The sequence below is a fragment of the Triticum urartu genome, chromosome 4A (assembly GCF_056163025.1).
Source record: "Triticum urartu cultivar PI428250 chromosome 4A, HENAU_Tu73, whole genome shotgun sequence".
Taxonomy (NCBI): Eukaryota; Viridiplantae; Streptophyta; class Magnoliopsida; order Poales; family Poaceae; genus Triticum; species Triticum urartu.
The window spans coordinates 459,856,107-459,876,565 of NC_141876.1; the positions used below are offsets into that span (position 1 = coordinate 459,856,107).

General features: G+C 46.8%; 1 pseudogene; it reads right to left on the reverse strand.

Moving 5' to 3' along the window:
• Positions 1-18,129: 18,129 nt before the first annotated feature.
• On the reverse strand, positions 18,130-19,255 carry LOC147976162 (uncharacterized; annotated as a pseudogene).
• Between the last annotated feature and the right edge of the window lie 1,204 nt (positions 19,256-20,459).

Here is a 20,459-nt window from a genome sequence, read left to right on the forward strand (position 1 = left end):
ACATAGTCCGACTACGGACGGATCCAAATGAAAATAAGACAACCCCAAATGCTATATCCCGATCGTCCCAACTAGGCACCACTACTGATCATCCGGAAACGAAACATAGTAACGCCCAAGGTCTTCGTCGAACTCCCACTTGAGTTCGGTGGCATCACCCGCACTGGTATCATCGGCACCTGCAACTGTTTTGGTAGTATCCGTGAGTCATGAGGACTCAGCAATCTCAAAACCCACGAGATCAAGACTATTTAAGCTTATGGGTAGGATGTGGTTATGAGGTGGAGTCGCAGCAAGCGCTAAGCAAATATGGTAGCTAACTTACGAGTACAAGAGTAAGACGAGAAACTACGCAACGGTCGTAAACTAGAAGTAATCAAGAAGTGATCCTGAACTACTTATGTTCAAACATAACCCCACCATGTTCTCTTCCTGAACCTCGTCGAAAAGAGACCATCACGGTTACACACACGGTTGGTGTATTTTAATTAAGTCAAGTGTCAAGTTCTCTACAACCGGATATTAGCAAATTCCCATCTGCCACATAGTGGGCACGGCTCTCGAAAGTTTAAACCCTGCAGGGGTGTCCCAACTTGTAACGCCCTCGATGCGGCTATATCTTCCACGTGTCGAAGCACGACTTAGAGGCATAACCGCATTGAAAGCAATGTCGCAAGTGAGATAATCTTCACACAACCCATGTAATACATAAGGGAAAGATACATAGTTGGCTTACAATCGCCACTTCACACAATTACATGAATAAAGCATTACATCATCCAAATACAATCAAGGTCCGACTACGGAACCAAAATAAAAGAAGAACCCCAAAAGCGACAAGGTCCCCGATCGACCCCAACTGGGCTCCACTACTGATCAACTGGAAACGGGACAACACAAAGGACAATATCTTCATCGAGCTCCTCCTTGAGCTTGGTTGCGTCATCTGCACGTACTCATCGACACCTGCAAACTGGTTTTGGAAGTATCTGTGAGCCACAAGGACTCAGCAATCTCGCACCATCGCGATCAAGACTATTTAAGCTTATGGGTAAGGTAAAAGGTATGAGGTGGAGCTGCAGCAAGCGACTAGCATATATGGTGGCTAACATACGCAAATGAGAGCGAGAAGAGAAGGCAAAGCACGGTCGATAAAAGTATGATCAAGAAGTGATCCTAGAACAACCTACGTCAAGCATAACTCCAACACCGTGTTCACTTCCCGGACTCCGCCGGAAAGAGACCATCACGGTTACACACGCGGTTGACTCATTTTAATTAAGGTCAACTTCAGGTTTTCTACAACCGGACATTAACAAATTCCCATCTGCTCATAACCGCGGGCACGGCTTTCGAAAGTTCAAAACCCTGCAGGGGTGTCCCAACTTAGCCCATCACAAGCTCTCACGGTCAACGAAGGATATTCCTTCTAGCAGGAAGACCCGATCAGACTCGGAATCCCGGTTACAAGACATTTCGACAATGGTAAAACAAGTCTAGCAAGACCACCCGATGCGCCGACATCCTGATAGGAGCTGCACATATCTCGTTCTCAGGGCAACATCGGATGAGCGCTCCGTACAACTAAAACCAGCCCTCAAGTTTCCCCGAGGTGGCGCTGCAAAGGACTCTAGTTCGGACCAACACTTAGACAAGCACTGGCCCGGGGGGTTAAAATAAAGATGACCCTCGGGATGCGTGACTCCCAAGGGAAAAAGGCTAGGTGGCGAATGGTAAAACCAAGGTTGGGCCTTGCTGGAGGAGTTTTATTCAAGGCGAACTGTCAAGGGGTTCCCATTATTACCCAACCGCGTAAGGAACACAAAATCCGGGAACATAACACCGATATGACGGAAACTAGGGTGGCAAGAGTGGAACCAAACACCAGGCATAAGGCCGAGCCTTCCACCCTTTACCAAGTATATAGATGCATTAATTAAATAAGATATATTGTGATATCCCAACAAGTAAACATGCTCCAACGAGGAACAACATCTCCATGTTCCAACAAGGAACAAACTTCAATCTTCACCTGCAACTAACAACGCTATAAGAGGGGCTGAGCAAAGCGGTAACATAGCCAAACAACGGTTTGCTAGGACAAGGTGGGTTAGAGGCTTGGCTTACCAATCTGGGAGGCATGATAAGCAAGTGCTAGGTATCGCAGCATAGGCATAGCAAAAGAGCGAGCATCTAGCAAGCAAAGATAGAAGTGATTTCGAGGGTATGATCATCTTGCCTGAAATCCCGCAAGGAAGAAGAACGAGTCCATGAAGAAGACAAACGGAACGTAGACGAACGGGTCCTAACAACGCGACGTTATCGGAACGAACCCGAAGAAGCAAACACCGGAAAAGAAGCACACAACATAGTAAACAACCAACACATGAACATGGTATGATATGTGAGATGCGGTATGCGATGCATATGCATGATTTGTCAAGGAATGCATGAACCTGGCCTCAACTTGGAAATCCAAGTGTGCCACTGGAAAGATGAGATGAAATCTCTTGAAAACGATATAAAGAACGCCGGAATCGGAGTTACGGTTTGGAAATGGCAAGCAATTCAAATATGGCACCGGTCTGCGATTTACAGCAAGTAGCCATCTAAATGCAACAAGATGAACATGGTACAGCACCCAAACATGACAACAAAATACATGGCAGGGATCCATTCATGATGCTTAACAAGAGATGAACACTGAGCTACGGCTAATTCATCCATTAACAGGTTCAAACAAGCATGGCAAAAGTGCATTTGGTAAACAGATTTCAGACTTAGTGAAATTAACACAAGCCTGGAATTTCAGATCAGGTAGCACTCTTTGGAGCAACAAAACTACATGCTACAGGACCTGAACATGGCAAAGTAAAGCATGGCATGGAGCTACTCAAAGAGCTTAACAAAAGTCCCTTAGTGACCTTGAGCCAAAAGGGATCAGAAAATTCATTTGCAAGCATGTGAACATGGCAAAAACATAATCAGATCACAGACTTAGTGAAAACTGGAGCATGCAAAAACAGATATCAAGTAGGCATGTTTACGAGCTCGATGCACTCACTACAGAGCAAGTCATGACAAGCTAAGCATACACCCATCAAGAATACACAAAATGCAAGCTAGACATGTCAAGAACAATAGCATAGCATGCACGGATCAACTACAACATCCTCGGCAAAATCGCTAACAAGTAGACAATCTGCCCAGATTCACGAAATGACAAAAGTAGAGCTCGACTGACTCAAGCTAGGGTGCTCCATAAATGCAAACAAAGACATGGATGTATAGAGCACTACAAGATTAACAAAACATCCTTACTGATCATCCTCAAAAGAGGCACAGATCACTAGGAAACAATATGAACATATGGCAATATGAGATAAACAGATCAAGGACTTAGTGGAAATGCTAAGTCCCTGAAATCAGCATTACCAAGTGCCTCACTTTGCAAGCTTGTGCTAGTCACCACACACATCACAAAAATACATGGGTTGTACCTCTGGATAGATGGCAAAACATATAACAAAACATATGTAGAGCTCATGGGCATAACATGCACACAATAATCATGGCAAAAATGACAAATGTCTAAATGGAGCAGCAGATCTGACAAATATCTCAAATAGCACTCTTCTAACGGCATTTCGGGCATCAAGATGAACTCAAATGAAAATGATGCAATGAGATGAAATGATGTACTCTCTGAGACGAACATTTTGATATGCTATATGCCAAAAACGGAGTTATGGATGCGGAGTTATGGCATGTTGAACAGGGCTCCAGAGAGTAAATATTTTTGGGACTTAGGGAAAACGAGGTCAACCTCTGTCAGATCCAGATCTGGCGCGGAGTTCGAGGTTCAACAAAATTCATCGCCGAAGAGGAGGGAGATGGCCGGAGTGGAGGGGTCCGGCCGGATCCTGGCGCGGGTCGCCGAATCGGCGTCGGCGGCGTGCTGGAGAGGCGCGGGCGACGCGCGGAGAGAGCTCGGGCGGCGCGCTGCGGGTGCCGGCGTGGAGGCGCGAGCGACAGCGGCCATCGCGGGCGAGGGACGGCGGCCGGCGCAGGCGAAGAGCGGCGGAGCGCGTGGGATTCGGCGGTGGAGCGGCGCGGATGCTCCAGCGGGGGCGCGGCCCGGGTGCGGCCCGGGGCGGGCCGGCCTCGGGCCCCGGCGGGCCTGGCGGTTGGCGCGGTGAAGTGGGGCGCGGCGCGGGCGACGTGGCGCAGCGGGATTGGAGGAGGGAGTCGGCGGAGCTGATGTGTCACCTCGCCATTGGCCGGGCGACGTGGCGGCTGGGTGGACGCGTCCGGCCACCGGGCGGACATGTCTGGTGGCGCGGGGAGGAGTGGATCTAGGGTTCATCCGCGATTTTTGGGGAGGGGATCACATATTTATATATAGAGGGAGCTAGGAGAGTCCAAATGAGGTGCGGTTTTCGGCCACGCGAACGTGATCGAACGACCGAGATGATGGAGATGTCTTAGGCGGGTTTTGGGCCAAGATGGAGGGGTGTTGGGCTGCAACACACACGAGGCCTTTTCGGTCCCTCGGTTAACCGTTGGAGTATCAAACGAAGTCCAAATGGCACGAAACATGACAGGCGGTCTACCGGTAGTAAACCAAGGCCGCTTGGCAAGTCTCGGTCCAATCCGGAAATGTTTAACCCCCACACATGAAAAGAAGGTAGAAATGACCCTCAGAGGAGATAGGAGCGCCGGAATGCAAAACGGACAACGGGGAAAAAGCTCGGATGCAAGAGACGAACACGTATGCAAATGAAATGCACATGATGACATGATATGCAATGCATGACACGCAAGCAATGACAAGGCAACAACAGCGAGTAACTGGAAGACACCTGGCACATCGGTCTCGGGGCGTTACACAACTTATCCCATCACAAGCTCTCGCGATCAACGAAGGATATTCCTTCTCCCGGCACAACCCGATCGGACTCGGAATCCCGGTTACAAGACATTTCAACAATGGTAAGACAAGTCCAGCAAGACCTCTCGATGCACCGACCTAGACTGATAGGAGGTGCGCGGTCTCGTTCTCAGGGTACACCGGATGAGTGAAGTGTACAGGTATAAACCAAATACCCCTAGTTGCCTAGGGCCGGGCGGCCCCACACGGTTCTCTAGTTTGGACCGACACTCATGTGGAGCACTAGCCCGGGGGTTGATTAAGTCCATGGGGTTCGAAAAATCCATATGCAAGTAATAGTTGTTATTAGGCGAATGGTAAAACCAAGGTTGGGCCTTGCTGGATGAGTTTTATTCAAAGCGAACTGTCAACGGGGTCCCATAACCCCAACCGCGTAAGGAACGCAAAATCAAGGAACATAACACCGGTATGACGGAAACTAGGGTGGCAAGAGTGGAATAAAACACCGAGCAAAAGGCCAAGCCTTCCACCCTTTGCCAAGTATATAGATGCATTAATTAAATAAGAGATATTGTAATATCCCAACATATCCATGTTCCAGCATGGAACAACCTGCAAGGCACCTGCAACTAGCAACGCTATAGGAGGGGCTGAGCAAAAGCGGTAACATAGCCAAACAACGATTTGCTAGGAATGTGGGTTAGAGGCTTGACATGGCAATATGGGAGGCATGATAAACAAGTGGTAGGTAGCATGACATAGCGATGGAGCGAACAACTAGCAAGCAAAGATAGAAGTGATATCAGGGATAATGATCATCTTGCCTACAAAGTTCTCAGGGTTGTCGTAAGGTTGCTCCTTGTAAACGTACTCAATAGGATCCTCGTTCACAAACTCGTATCCCGGCTCTACCCAAAGCAAGAACACAAGCAACGGGGCAACAATCAATCACGGTGCAATGCACAAGCAACATGATGCAAGACATGGCATGGAATGCAAGATATGATGTGCAATGCATATGGGTACTCTGTAAGGAAAGGATGATCATGGCATCAACTTGGCAAACCAAGCATGCCACTGGAAAGATTGAGTGAGTTCGGTCGAAATCGATATAAAGATCACCGGATATGGGTGCACGGTTTGCAAATGACGAGAAAAACAAGAACAAAGCAAAACACATGGCAGTGAAGTACTTAAAATGCATCATGAAACTATGCTACAACACTCCAACATAGCAACAAAACCCATGGCAGTGAAGTACAAGTGGAGCTCTACAAATCATGAACACTGAGCTCCTGCTAGAACTCACTAGAACAAGCCTAAAATAGCATGGCAAAAATGCAAATGACAATCAGGTTATAGACTTGGTGAAAATACTAAACATGGCATAACAGCATCAGGTAGCAATGTTTAGAGCTAGCAAACGACATGCTACAAGAACATATCATGGCAAACAAAGGCATGGAATGCTAGCACTAAAGACAAAGAACAAAACTCCCTTACTGAACCTTAGCCAAAGATGCACAAAAAAGATGGTAACATCAATGCAAACATGGAAAGTGATATGAACAATTTCAGACTTAGAAGAAAAACATAGCATGGCAGAAATAGATTCATGATAGCAACTTTGCAAGCTCATGCCACTCACCACAAAGCATTTCATGGCATCACAAGGTAACCAACAGTAATAAGATATATTTATGAAGCTAAACATGGCAAGAGCAAGTTCATAGGGTGCATGGGTCACTAGCAAAACACATGGCAAAAATGAACTTCATGTTAACAATCTGTCGGCAACAATATTTAGCAAAAGTAGAACATGGTAATGACAAGCTAAAAGTGCAACTATCCCTAGGTGGTTTTGGTAATTCCTAACAACATATAGCTCATTGAGCTAATGCTATTCCAAGATTAATATTTCAGGAAAAGCTCAATGAATGGCATGGCATGGATGAGGAAAGTGGACCCCTCAAAATACTAAGGACAAAAAGATTGGCTCAAGCTCAAAGCTCAAGACTCTACATTTTATATTTTAGTGATCCAAGATCACATTGAGTCTATAGGAAAACCCAATACTATCAAGGAGGGATGAGGTGTTGCTTGATGAGGTTCTTGCTTCATAGTGCTTAGTGATATGCTCCAAAACCCTCAACTACCTTCCCACATCCACATATGACCTAAACCAAAAGTCAAACTCGGCCCCACCGATTCTTTCTATCCGGCGCCACCGAGTTCAGATGTCATAGCCACTGCCACAAACCCTAGGCAAATCGGTCTCACCGATAGGGATCTCGATCACACCGAGATGGGGTTGTAATCTCTCTGTTTCCCTTCGTAACGTTTCGGTCCTACCGAGATGAGTGATCGGTCCCACCGAGATTGCAATGTAAACTCTTTGTTTCCCTTTTCTAACGTTTCGGTCCCACCGAAATGAGCGATCGGTCCCACCGAGTTTACCTGACCAACTCTCTGGTTAGCTTATTACCAAAATCGGTCCCACCGAGTTTGTGTAATCGGTCACACCGAGATTACGTTATGCCCTAACCCTAACCATATCGGTCCTACCGAGTTGCATCTCAGTCCCACCGAAAATCCTAACGGTCACTAGGTTTGCTAAATCGGTCCGACCGAGTTTCTCAATTCGGTCTCACCGAGATTGGTAAATTGTGTGTAACGGTTAGTTTTTTTGTGGAGGCTATATATATACCCCTCCACCCACTCTTCATTCGTGGAGAGAGCCTTCAGAACATACCTACACTTCCAATACACATTTTCTGAGAGAGAACCACCTACTCATGTGTTGAGGCCAAGATATTCCATTCTCACCATATGAATCTTGATCTCTAGCCTTCCCCAAGTTGCTTTCCACTCAAATCTTCTTTCCACCAAATCCATATCCTGTGAGAGAGAGTTGAGTATTGGGGAGACTATCATTTGAAGCACAAGAGCAAGGGTTCATCATCAACACACCATTTGTTACTTCTTAGAGAGTGGTGTCTCCTAGATTGGCTAGGTGTCACTTGGGAGCCTCCGACAAAGATTGTGGAGTTGAACCAAGGAGTTTGTAAGGGCAAGGAGATTGCCTACTTCGTGAAGATCTACGCTAGTGAGGCAAGTCCTTCGTGGGCGATGGCCATGATGGGATAGACAAGGTTGCTTCTTCATGGACCCTTCGTGGGTGGAGCCCTCTGTGGACTCGCGCAACCGTTACCCTTCGTGGGTTGAAGTCTCCATCAACGTGGATGTACGATAGCACCACCTATAGGAACCACGACAAAAACATCTGTGTCTCCAATTGCGTTTGAATTCTCCAAACCCTTCCCTTTACATTCTTGCAAGTTGCATGCTTTACTTTCCGCTGCTCATAGACTCTTTGCATGCTTGCTTGAATTGTGTTAAGATTGCTTTACTTGTGCTAAGATAGCTAAAATCTGCCAAAGACTAAAATTGGGAAAAGGATAGATTTTTAATTGGTCAAGTAGTCTAATCACCCCCCTCTAAACATACTTCCGATCCTACAAGTGGTATCAGAGCTTTGGTCTCCATTTGCTTTGATTTCCATAGCTTTTGGTGGTCATAGCATTGGTTTCACAACCTAGGAGAGTATGGCGTCTAGCGAGGGAAATTACCACCGTAGAGGTCCTTACTTTGATGGTACTAATTTTGCTAGTTGGAAGCATAAGATGAAAATGCATATTCTTGGACATAACCCCGCCGTTTGGGCTATTGTGTGTGTTGGCTTGCAAGGTAAATTCTTTGATGGGAGAGAACCGAATCGTGAAGCTACCGCGGAAGAGTTGAAGATGCTACAATACAATTCTCAAGCTTGTGATATCCTCTTCAACGGATTGTGCCCCGAAGAATTCAACAAAATCAGCCGTCTTGAGAATGCAAAGGAAATTTGGGATACTTTGATTGATATGCATGAAGGTACTGACTCCGTCAAGGAATCCAAGTTGGATGTGCTTCAAAGTCAACTTGACAAGTTCAAAATGAAGGATGGTGAAGGTGTCGCTGAAATGTACTCTAGGCTTGCTCTTATCACAAATGAGATTGCTGGCTTAGGAAGTGAGGAGATGACCGACAAATTCATCGTCAAGAAGATCCTAAGAGCCTTGGATGGAAAATACGATACCGTATGCACATTGATCCAAATGATGCCAAATTACAAAGATCTCAAGCCAACGGAAGTCATTGGAAGAATTGTTGCTCATGAGATGTCACTCAAGGATAAGGAGGAGCTCCATAACAAGTCAAGTGGTGCTTACAAAGCCTCATGTGAAGCCCCCACATCATCAAGTGAGAAACAAACCTTCAATGAAGAATTGATCTTAATGGTGAAGAACTTCAACAAGTTCTACAAGAATAGAAGCAAAGAGAGAAGTTCCAAGTCAAGGTCCTACAATGACAAAAGATCTTCTAGTTGAGAGCGAAACTACTACAATTGTGGAAGACCCGGACACTACTCCAATGAGTGTACGGCTCCCCACAAGAGAAGAGAAGATTCTCCGAAAAGAAGAAGTAGAAGAGAAGAATCACCATCAAGGGAGAGAAGGAGTAGGGATGATCGATATGAATGAAGACCCTTTCGGAGAAGCAAGGATTCGGAAAGGAAGGACAAGTCATCAAGGAGCTACACAAAACGAAGACATCAGGCTCATGTTGGTGAATGGGTATCCGGCTCCGACTCCGATAATGACTCCGAGAGAAGCTATCACTCTGACTCCGAATATACTCAAGATGAAGGTGTTGCCGGTCTAGCACTTGTGTCAACCAACTCCTACGACATATTTGATTCACCAAACGAAGGAATTAGAAGATGCTTCATGGCCAAAGGTACAAAGGTATCACACCCCGAGTATGTTGATTTCAATAGTGATGAAGATGACTTGTTAGGTGATGATGATTTACTTGTTGACAACTATAGTGATGAATACTATGATGAAACGAATGACAATGATAAGGAGAAGATTGAGTCTCTAACTAAATAACTAAACACTCTTAAGTTAGCTCATGGAACTATCTTAGGCGATCATCGAGAACTTTTAAGGACTCATGAGAAATTACGTTTTGAAAAGCTCAACCTTGAGCAAGAGCATGAGTTCTTAAAGGCAATCAATGATGATCTTCGCAAGAAAAGTTCTTCTTACATTGCCAAGCGTTTACTCTTATCCACTTACATGCCTCAAGTCAAGTCTAGTAACAAGAACAAGAAGGATTCTTCTTCTAGTAGTAACAATAATCATGCTAAATCCAATATTGTTGCTTCTAGTAGTTCTCTTGATTCCACTAATGATTCTCTTAGGCAAGTTACACTTGAGAAAGAAAATAGCTTATTGAAGGGAATTATAGAGAAAGGCGTTTACAAGAGCCTTGCCGGGAGTAAGAAATTCGAGGAAATTGTACGCAAGCAAGGAAGGCACCGGAAGAATCAAGGTATTGGTTTTGAACGAAAGTTCAATGCCAATGGAGTTGAGTGGAAAGAAAATCAATACCCCAAGACGAAGTTTGTTCCTCAACAAGAGAAGTTTGTTCCTCATAAGTCGAGATCACCGAATGCACGTGTACAGTGGTCCCAGAGATCAATGCTCACTGAACACACAGAAGCTGAATAACAAGAGTCTTACATCTATACATACAGTCTTACACAAATTATGACCATTATGGTCAAGTATTACATTGATAAAGCCTTAAGGGCTGAACATCAAATGAAACACAAGCAGCGGAAATCTTCGTCGATAAGTAGAACCCATGCCATCTGCCTTAACCCTACAGGCATTCTGACTGGGAAACGTCCTAGTTCGCATGTTCGTCTCCAAAGAACTATTCTTCGAACTCCTGTTCTTCCATGCCTGGCCAATTAAATAACCAGTGGCAAGCTAATGAGTACTTTGAATGTACTTGCAAGCAACCCATGTTTTGGTTCAAGGTACAACAATGCATGATATAGGTAAATTTTTGCGGAAAGCTAGTTTTGAGTGCAATGACATGTTCAACAACTTGTAAGACATGCATCAGGAGAATTAAATTAACCATGAGGATAGGTTACAGATATCAACATAAATAGAGTGGGCATCAACCCAACTCAATCACGTCAAGTCCTTTGACTTGACCCAAAGTAGTTCTTCCCGCTTATCCAAACACACACACTGGTTTGTAAACATGTGGACGTAGTTTAAGCAGCACCGCCCAACTGTCCTTGACCGTGGACACGGCTATTCGAATAGTTTTACACTCTGCATAGGTTGCACACTTTACCCACAAGATCCGGGGAACTTCCGTGTCATCCACGACCCGCGGTACCTCAAGTACCCGGGGTAAGCACTCGATCACTATCTTTCCCTAGAAGACACTAACAAGGAGTCCACTCGTTGTTCCGTATCCTCACGATATACATCATACGAGACTCACTCGAGATCGTAACATTCGAGAGGGGACACAACAGTGTATCTGGTGCCCTGTGAAAACAGTCATGGCCTCCCTACCTGGCACGACCCTGTCCCGAGAGAGCGCACCAACAACTCTCCCGTCACTAGTAATGTGGGCTCCAAGCTAGTATCGGCCTAGGTAATCAATGATGCCCTTTCCCATATAAGGGTAGAGTGGTTTCGCATGTAAGGTTGGGACAGTCGACAAATCTTAAATCTAATCCGTTTTCGAAAACAACACACACCCTTGCCTTGGTACACCACTTCGTCATCAAGTGATTACCCATCTCATTATCTCCCTCGGGCATAAGTGGCACCCGACGGGGTTTTCGAAAAGTCCTTTTGAAAATACTTTGTCTCCATCACCATGCATATACCCGTCCCTTTTGCGTAGCACTACTTAGCCTCCTATCTACTCCCACCGGCATAACCCTCATAAGAAGGTAGGGTCATGCACAATGCAAGTATCAACAAGGAGGAAATGAAGGCAACCCACCAAAGTCGCTACCATCTCATCATGATTCCGATGCAACAATAATAAAGTGCTATATGAAATGCATAAAAAGGGTTTCATAGACATGGTCAAAGGGCTGCTTGCCTGGCTCAACAAAGTCTTCTGGGTCTTCAAAGTCTTCTGGTCCAACTCCTTCGTCAGCAACGCAATCTATCGTCGCAAAATAATAACGAGAAAATAAGGCAATAATAAAACAGAAAAACCAAAGTGCTCAGAAAAATGTCAACTCATTTTTGTTAAATACTAGGTTGAAAACTAAGAAGGGGAAAACTCCTAGTTTTGGATTTGGAGTAGCAGAATAGGAGAAATGGGTTTTCAAAGGTTTATTTAAATGCTTAAAATCACATTTAAATATTTATAGTGAAGAAAAGGTTGTTGGATTTGAATGAAAGTTGCACCATTAAATAGGTTACAATACTTTAGGAATTTAGGAATTGGAATTAATTTATTTGGACATATATTTTATCCTGTGGAATATTTGCAAGTTTCCAGAAAAAGAAAAGGAGAAACAGCACTGTGCAACTGGGCCAGAAGGGCCACAGTGCAGCAGTCCCAGATGGGTTTCAGCCCACGCCAGGCTGCCACGTCGAAGGCGTAAAGGCAAAATACGCCTTCAGCCGACGCAGCGAAACGGTACGCATGCGCGTGCGTTTTAAACCTGACGGGTGGGTCCCACCCGTCAGGGCATGAGGCTGACGGACAGGGCCCACGGCCGTCGTCGTCTACCTCCGTCCAGAGGCGACGGCGAGCTCGCCGGCGGCGATATAGGGCACGGGAGGATGCGTGGGTAGTACCGTTGTGCTCAGGGAGGATCCACCGTTCGGATGGAGGTGGAGTTGGTCGCCGGGGTGGCCTGGTTCGCCGGCGACGAGGTCTTGCGGCGGAGGAGCTTTGGGTGGTGGTCGTTCCAGTCGACTCTAGCAGCAAACGAGGCGGGGGAGAGAGGGGAAATGATCAATGGGAGGAGGCGGTTTCAGATCGAGGCAGAGGAGGAGTGGGGGAGGCCTGTACCTCGCGAACTCCAGCGAGGCGAAGCGGCGAAGCTCGAGCTCGGGCGGTTATGGAGAGGAACTGGGGGCGCAGGGGGATGTTTTGGTGGTGTAGAGAGCGAGTGGTGAGGAAAGGAGGGCTCGGGGAGGCCTTTAAATAGGCGAACGGCGGGGTGCCATGGACTTGTGCGCCGGGGGGCTCCTGCTCGTCGCTGTAGGGCTCGGGGGAAGAGGGCGTGGTGTCTCGGGTGTTCTTGGACGTCGACTACGTCGGGAGAGGTAGAGAGAGGGAGTGGGGAGAGGTCAGAGGCGCACGCGTGTGAGCCGCGCCATTGGCGCGCTCGGGCGGCCGATGTTTGCTAGCGCGGAGGCGCGGGGAGGAGGAGAGAGGAGGGGGCCGACCGCGTAGCGTGTTTCGGACGCCGAGGCGCATCGGCAGGCGCGCGGGGGAGGCCCGAGGTGGCCTGAGGTGGTTGGAAGGGGGCGGCTACAGTGCGGGAGCGCACTGTAGCGCGCTCCAGAGCGCCCAAATGGCCGGCATGGCCATTCTTTATGCATGGTGAGCGCGTCTTTTGGTGTCTAGCAGGTCTAGGAGTGAGTAAAGAAATGGGGTGGTGCATTGGATGCCATGGATGGCCACTGGAGTGAGGAGGGAGGTGAGGAAGAGGGGTACAGGGGCTGTCTAGAGGGGTAAATGAAGTGGTTTCACCCCTCAATCATTGAGCTGAGGTGCAGCCATTGTTACTGGAGGTAGAGGAGGTCTAGGAGGGGCTGTGGTAAAAAGTTGAGTTCAAGGAGAATAGTTTTAGTGGTCAAAATGGTGATTTTTGAAAAGTGGCAAAAGGTGTTTGATAAAGGTTTTGGCAAGCAAATGATTTCCAATTGCCATGAGACTCCACAAGGTGAAATGACACATATAATTAGGGCCTCTCGCCAATTTGGAGCTTATTTTGGCAAAGTTGCCAATGCAACTTTTGTAAACCCTAGAAATGAGCAGAAATAGACTTGTGTAGATCTAGTTCAGCATAACACTTCTCCTTGATGCACTACTTGGTGTAGTGGCCTCATTTGGTCATGTGAACATGCTCACAAAAGTTGGGGTTAAGGGGAGAAAGTTGGTAGTACAAACTTGCTCAAATTAGGTTCTGAACAGAAAGGGTTATGGGCATTTTGGTGGACCAAAATGACCTTGATTGAAGTGAGGCTTTGCAAGATCATCACAATATGCATTTGTGACTTGCTGGATTTTTATTGGATTTTTATGGAAATATTTCCTGTAGAAATATTTCAAATCCTTGAAATGGGCAGAAATGGTTTTGGGAGGTTTTGTCCAATATTTTGAACATGACCATGTGTTGAAACTCTTATATATGGGAAATATATGCCCACTGAGTTCCCCTGATTTTTGTCAAATATTTTTAAAATAATAAAATGATTTTTCCCTATTAAAGACCATTTCTGGCCTTTAGAAAATGCTTTTAAATAAAATAGGAAAATAACTTTTAAAATTATATTTTTGGGGTTTATGGGAATCCTATATCTAATAGGTTTCAAATATACCTTTTGAGATATTTTTCATACCCCAAATCAGGTACTTGCAGTGCAAACCTCAATCCAGGGGTTTTTGGAAAACTAATTTTTGAAAATACTATTTGGCCAAATTATTTTTGTAAGAAAATACTATATTGTACTATACACATGGCATGATCATTGGGCGGAAGTTTGGGGCAAGGAGATGAAGTACAGAAGGTGGAGTAGTTGACTTTAAAGAGCACTTGAAAAATCACAGAGAGAAAACCAACTCCAAAATAAAAGCCAAATAATGCAAAAGTTTTTGTTGGCCCAACTTTTCTTGCTTTATTAATGCAAATGACATGTTACAAAATGCAGGGTGTGACAGACCTACCCTCCTTACAAGAATCTCGTCCCCGAGATTCCTAAACTAGGCTTTAAAGAGATGTGGAAACTCGGATCTAAGGTAGTATTCACGTTCCTAGGTTGCTTCTGCTTCAGTGTGGTTGCTCCACTGGACCTTGAAGTACTTGATCGTGCGGCTTCGAGTGCGTCGCTCAGCCTCATCCAAAATGCAGATGGGCCTCTCACGGTAAGTCAAATTGGGCTGAAGGTCAATGGCTTGGTGATTGACGTCCTTGTAAAGATCAGGCTTGTCTGGAACTTGGAGACACTTCTGGATTTGTGACACATGGAATACATTGTGCACATCGGATAGTTCAGGTGGCAGTTCCAACTGGTAAGCCACTTCTCCGCGTCGTGCGGTGATCTTGAAGGGGCCAATAAATCTTGGTGTGAGCTTTCCCTTAACGTGGAAACGCTTGGTTCCTTTAAGAGGAGTTACTCGCAGGTATACATGGTCTCCGACTTGGAAGTCTACTTGTCGGCGACGAGTGTTAGCATAGCTCTTCTGTCTCGACTTGGTGGTCTTCAGTTGCTCTCTGACTAGCTGAACTTGCTCTTCTGCTTCACGGAGGATATCGGGCCCAAACACTAGCCCTTCTCCGGTTTCTGACCAATTGAGGGGTGTGCGACACTTGCGTCCATACAACACCTCAAATGGTGCCATCTGGAGGCTTGACTGATAACTGTTGTTGTAGGAGAAATCGGCAAAAGGGAGGCAATCTTCCCACCTAGCTCCATATGCTAAGACACAGGCTCGAAGCATGTCTTCGAGTATCTGATTCACTCGTTCTGTCTGACCTCTGGTCTGTGGGTGGAAAGCAGTGTTGAAGGACAACTTGGTCCCCATGGCCTCTTGGAACTTCTTCCAGAACCTTGAGGTAAACTGGGTTCCTCGATCTGACACAATCTCCTTGGGAACACCATGAAGACTTACGATTCTGTTGATGTATAGAGTCGCTAGCTAGTTGCCATCATAGGTAGTCTTCATAGGAATGAAATGGGCTACTTTAGTCAAATGATCGACTATGACCTAGATGGAGTCATGTCCCTTGTTTGACCTAGGTAGTCCAGTGATGAAATCCATTCCGACTTTATCCCATTTCCACTCGGGAACCTTGAGTGGTTGGAGCAATCCAGCAGGTCGCTGATATTCAGCTTTGACCCTTTGGCATACATCACAATTTGCAACATAGGTGGCAATCTCCCTTTTCATGCCATGCCACCAGAATCTTTCCTTCAGGTCTTGATACATCTTAGTCCCTCCGGGGTGGATGGTATATGGGATGTCATGAGCTTCTTGCAAGATCAAATTCTTGATCTCAATCTTATTTGGTACGCAAATGCGATTCCCAAACCACACAATTCCTTGCTCATCCTCTGAAAATCCTGGGGGCTTGCCTGCCTTGATATTCCTCTTGATGCCTTCAATACTTTCGTGTCCCTTCTGAGCTTCCTTAATATCATCCATCAGGGTAGGCTTGACTTCAAGGTTGGCTAAGAATCCTGGTGCAACCAGTTCCAACCCGAAGCTTTCAAGTTCTTCATACAAGGCGGGTAGCCTTTCCTTAAGCATAGCATTCAAGGAACAAGCCTTCCTGCTTAATGCATCTGCTACCACATTAGCCTTTCCAGGGTGGTATTGAACACTGAGGTCATAATCCTTGATCAACTCTAGCCACCTTCTCTGCCTCATGTTCAATTCCTTCTGAGTGAAAATATACTTCAGACTTTTGTGATCCGTTTATATCTCACACCGCTTCCCTAGGAGGTAATGTCGCCATGTTTTCAGGGCATGAACTACAGCTGCCAACTCAAGGTCATGAGTAGCATAGTTCTCTTCATGAGGCCGTAGTTGCCTTGAAAGGTAAGCTACGACTCTGCCCTCTTGCATCAGAACACCTCCCAGTCCGGTTCTCGACGCATCACAATATATCACAAATTCCTTGTGTATATCTGGTGTGGCCAGAACTGGGGCGGTGGTCAGTCTCTTCTTCAGCTCCTGGAAGCTCTCTCCACACTTCGGCGTCCATTCAAACTTCTTATCCTTCTTCAAGAGCTGAGTCATGGGTCGGGCAATGCTTGAGAATCCTTCAATGAACTTGCGGTAATATCCCGCGAGTCCGAGGAAGCTTCTGACTTCCTTCACATTGCTTGGGGATTGCCATTCAGTCACCTTCAATCTTAGTGGGATCGACCGACAATCCTTCTTCGGTCAAAACATGACCCAAGAATCCAACTTCACGCAGCCAAAATTTGCACTTGCTGAACTTGGCATCAGTTGGTGCTCTCGAAGCTTGTCTAGGACCATCCTCAAGTGTTGCTCGTGCTCTTCTTCCGTCTTCGAGAAGACAAGAATGTCATCAATGAAGACAACGACAAACTTGTCCAAATATTCCATGAAGACCTTATTCATGAGATACATGAAGTAAGCTGGGGCATTTGTCAATCCAAAGGACATGACCGTGCACTCATACAGGCCATATCTGGTTACAAATGTCGTCTTTGGAATATCTTGGGGTCTGATTTTCAGCTGGTAGTACCCAGATCTGAGGTCAATCTTGGAGAACACCTTGGCCCCATTGAGTTGATCAAACAGATCTTCAATCTTGAGAAGTGGATACTTGTTCTTGATTGTAACTTCATTGAGGGAGCGGTAGTCAATGCATAAGCGGATGGTACCGTCCTTCTTTGCCACAAACAGAACAGGTGATCCCCAAGGGGAGGCACTAGGGCAGATAAATCCCTTCCTCAACTGCTCTTCCAGTTGCTTCTTCAATTCTGCTAACTCTTCCGATCCCATTCTATAAGGCTTCTTATAGATGGGTCCTGCTCTAGGTATGAGTTCGATGATGAACTCAATGTCTCGGTCAGGAGGCATTCCCGGTAGCTCATCAGGAAAGACATCGGGGTATTCGCATACTACAGGCACTTGCTCCAATCCAACTTCTGACAGAGAGTTGACTTGGTTGGCTTGAGCAGAGGAGGGGTTGGAGGCAAATTTAACTTCGACTCCTTGGTCATTGGTCACAGTGACGGTCCGGTTGGCACAATCGAACAAGCCTTGGTGCTTGATGAGCCAATCCATTCCTAAGATCACATCCAAGCCTTGCGATCTTAAGATGATAAGGTCTGCTTGGAAGTCTACCCCATTAATGACAATCCCGACTCCTTTACATCCTATCTTGGCTCTCATCTCTGCTCCGGGGGTTTGTACCACCATAGGGTTATTCAGGGGTGTAGGGGTCATGCCACTTTTTAATGCAAACTTTTGGGTGACAAATGAATGCGTGGCTCCAGAATCAAACAAGACAGTTGCAGGTGCTGAGTTGACAAGGAACGTACCCAGCACGACGTCCGGGTCTTCCTGGGCTTCTTCTGCAGTGACATGATTCACACGACCCTTGCCGTTGTTGGGAAGGTTACGGGGAGCTTGGTTCCTTGGTGGCATTCCACGGCCTTGTCCTGGGTTCTGCGCATTGGGGCGCGGGGCGTCGGGCTTCTTGTTGGGGCAATACTTGGAGTAGTGTCCTGCCTGACCACATCCGAAGCAAGTGACTTGATTGGGGTTGCTGCTCTTGCCGGCATTGTTATTGGGGTTGTTGTAAGATGGCCTGGGGTTGGAGTACTGCTGAGGTGGATAGTTGGTGCGGGGTGCAGGAGCTCTTGGCTGCTGATAGGTTGGCTTGACCGGGGCTGGCTGCCACGGGCGAGGCTTCTGGTTGCTGGAGCTACCCTTGCTGATCATCTTGCGCTTACGGGTATCATCCAAAGCACGTCGCTTGTCCTCAAGCATGAGTGCCTTGTTCACCAGATCAGGAAAGGTCGGGCAGTCACACACAACAAGCGAGTACTGAAGAGTCTGGTTAAGGCCTTCCATGAAGCGCTCCCTTTTGGCAGCATCAGTGCTGACATCTTCAGGGGCATACCTTGAGAGAACACTAAACTTCTGCATGTACTCCTTGATAGTGCTACTACCTTGCTTCAGGGCTCGGAACTCACGCTTCTTGATGGCCATGATTCCAGAGGGAATGTGGGCCTTGCAGAATTCTGCCTTGAAGTCATTCCAAGTGATGTTTCGCTCAGCATGCATGGCCTTGAATCCATCCCACCAAGCTCTAGCAGTTCCCCCAAGACAGTGAGCAGCATATGCCACCTTCTCACGGTCCTCAGTGCATCCAACTAGTTCCAACAGATCCTCAATGGTGCGGACCCAGTTGTCTGCATCCAGGGGTTCAGCAGTCTCGATGAAGGTGGGTGGTGCATGCTTCTTGAACTCCACCAACGTGGAACGTCCATTGCCGTTTCCCACCGGCTGGCGATTGACAGCTTGAGCAATCATCTGGAGGGCTGCAGTGTTGGCTTGGTGTTCCTCTCGGAAGGCTTGGAGAAGCTGAGCCATGTCCATGTTTGGAGGTGGTGGCGGTGGTGGAGCTTGTCCTTGGGTTTGGTCCTGACTGGCTCCTTCTCCGGCTTCTTGCTGCTGGGTAGAGGTACCAGTACGAGTTACAACAGGCATCCTGTTGGAGCGGTCAAGGTCTCATGATTGGGAAAGATGGGAAAAGCAATATAGATGGGACGCCTAGTAAGGGGGTTGGTATGACACTAACTGTTTTCATGCAAGGGCCAAAAGGCCAAACACATTCATTAAAATCCAAATGGGTGATGTAGTCGCTTACAAGTTCCTGAAGGAAAGTACGACGTCCATCAAACACATCAAAAGCAAACACAATACTACATGGTTTCATATGAACCATTACAAGGACTCGACTTCGCATAGGGGTACACGACCTATCCTACCGTAAGGGTTACTAACGGGCATATCCGGGTTGCGAATGATGCCTAAGTGGTGGAATGCTCGGTCGCGTAGTCTGGCTCTTCTCGGTCTTCCTCCTCGTCATCAGTGACCTGACTTTCCTCTTCACTTGAAGGGGTGGGGGTGGAGGAGCTCAACACGGCGTTGCTTTGCCGATGGTGCGAAGAGCTTGCGGTATTCCTTTGCGCTCATGCGGTGTTGCTGTGGTGGTTCTCCATCCTTTGGGGGTCTTCCGCCTCTGTATGCGATTGCGAGTTGTCCAGGGGGAGCACCTTCCTTCTTGATCCTATCCGTCTTTCCTTGTGCTTGAAGAAGAAGTGCCTTGGTCTCATGAAGTTCCTTTCGGAGTTCCATTGATTCAGAGGCCAAGTGTTGTGCCAAACTATCGGCACAAAGGCTGAAGTAGGTCTGGAATCGGAGTGGAAGTCCTTCTAATGGTGGAGCTGGTGCACTGCTCTCATCCTCACCTTCCTTCCGATAAGGCAAGAAACGGCTTGCCAACTCGTCTTCCATCTCTGGAAGAAGGTCTCGGAGGCGGGTGAGTGCCTTGAGGGTTGCTGTCTCGACGGCAAGAACCAATGTTGCCATTTGGGGTCCCTCGAAGAACCAGCTTGTTGGAGAGTCATTGGCCTTCACGATCACTTCCACATGATACTCCATCTCGGTGTCATTGATCCAATGCTCATGGTAGGCGAAAATGAGGGCTCGGTGAAACTGGCACTTCTTGAGGCTATCCTCGAGAAGCACGGGAAATCATGTGGTCAGGAAGTCTTCAGGTACGGCAGCCATCTACAAAGGTTGAATGGGAGAGGTCAATAAGGGAAATATATCTTGGGTTGGGTAAGTTTTAGAAAAGAAGAGAAGTTTAGATGGTCTCAAGCTAACTAACGCCCATGCTAACTAAGGC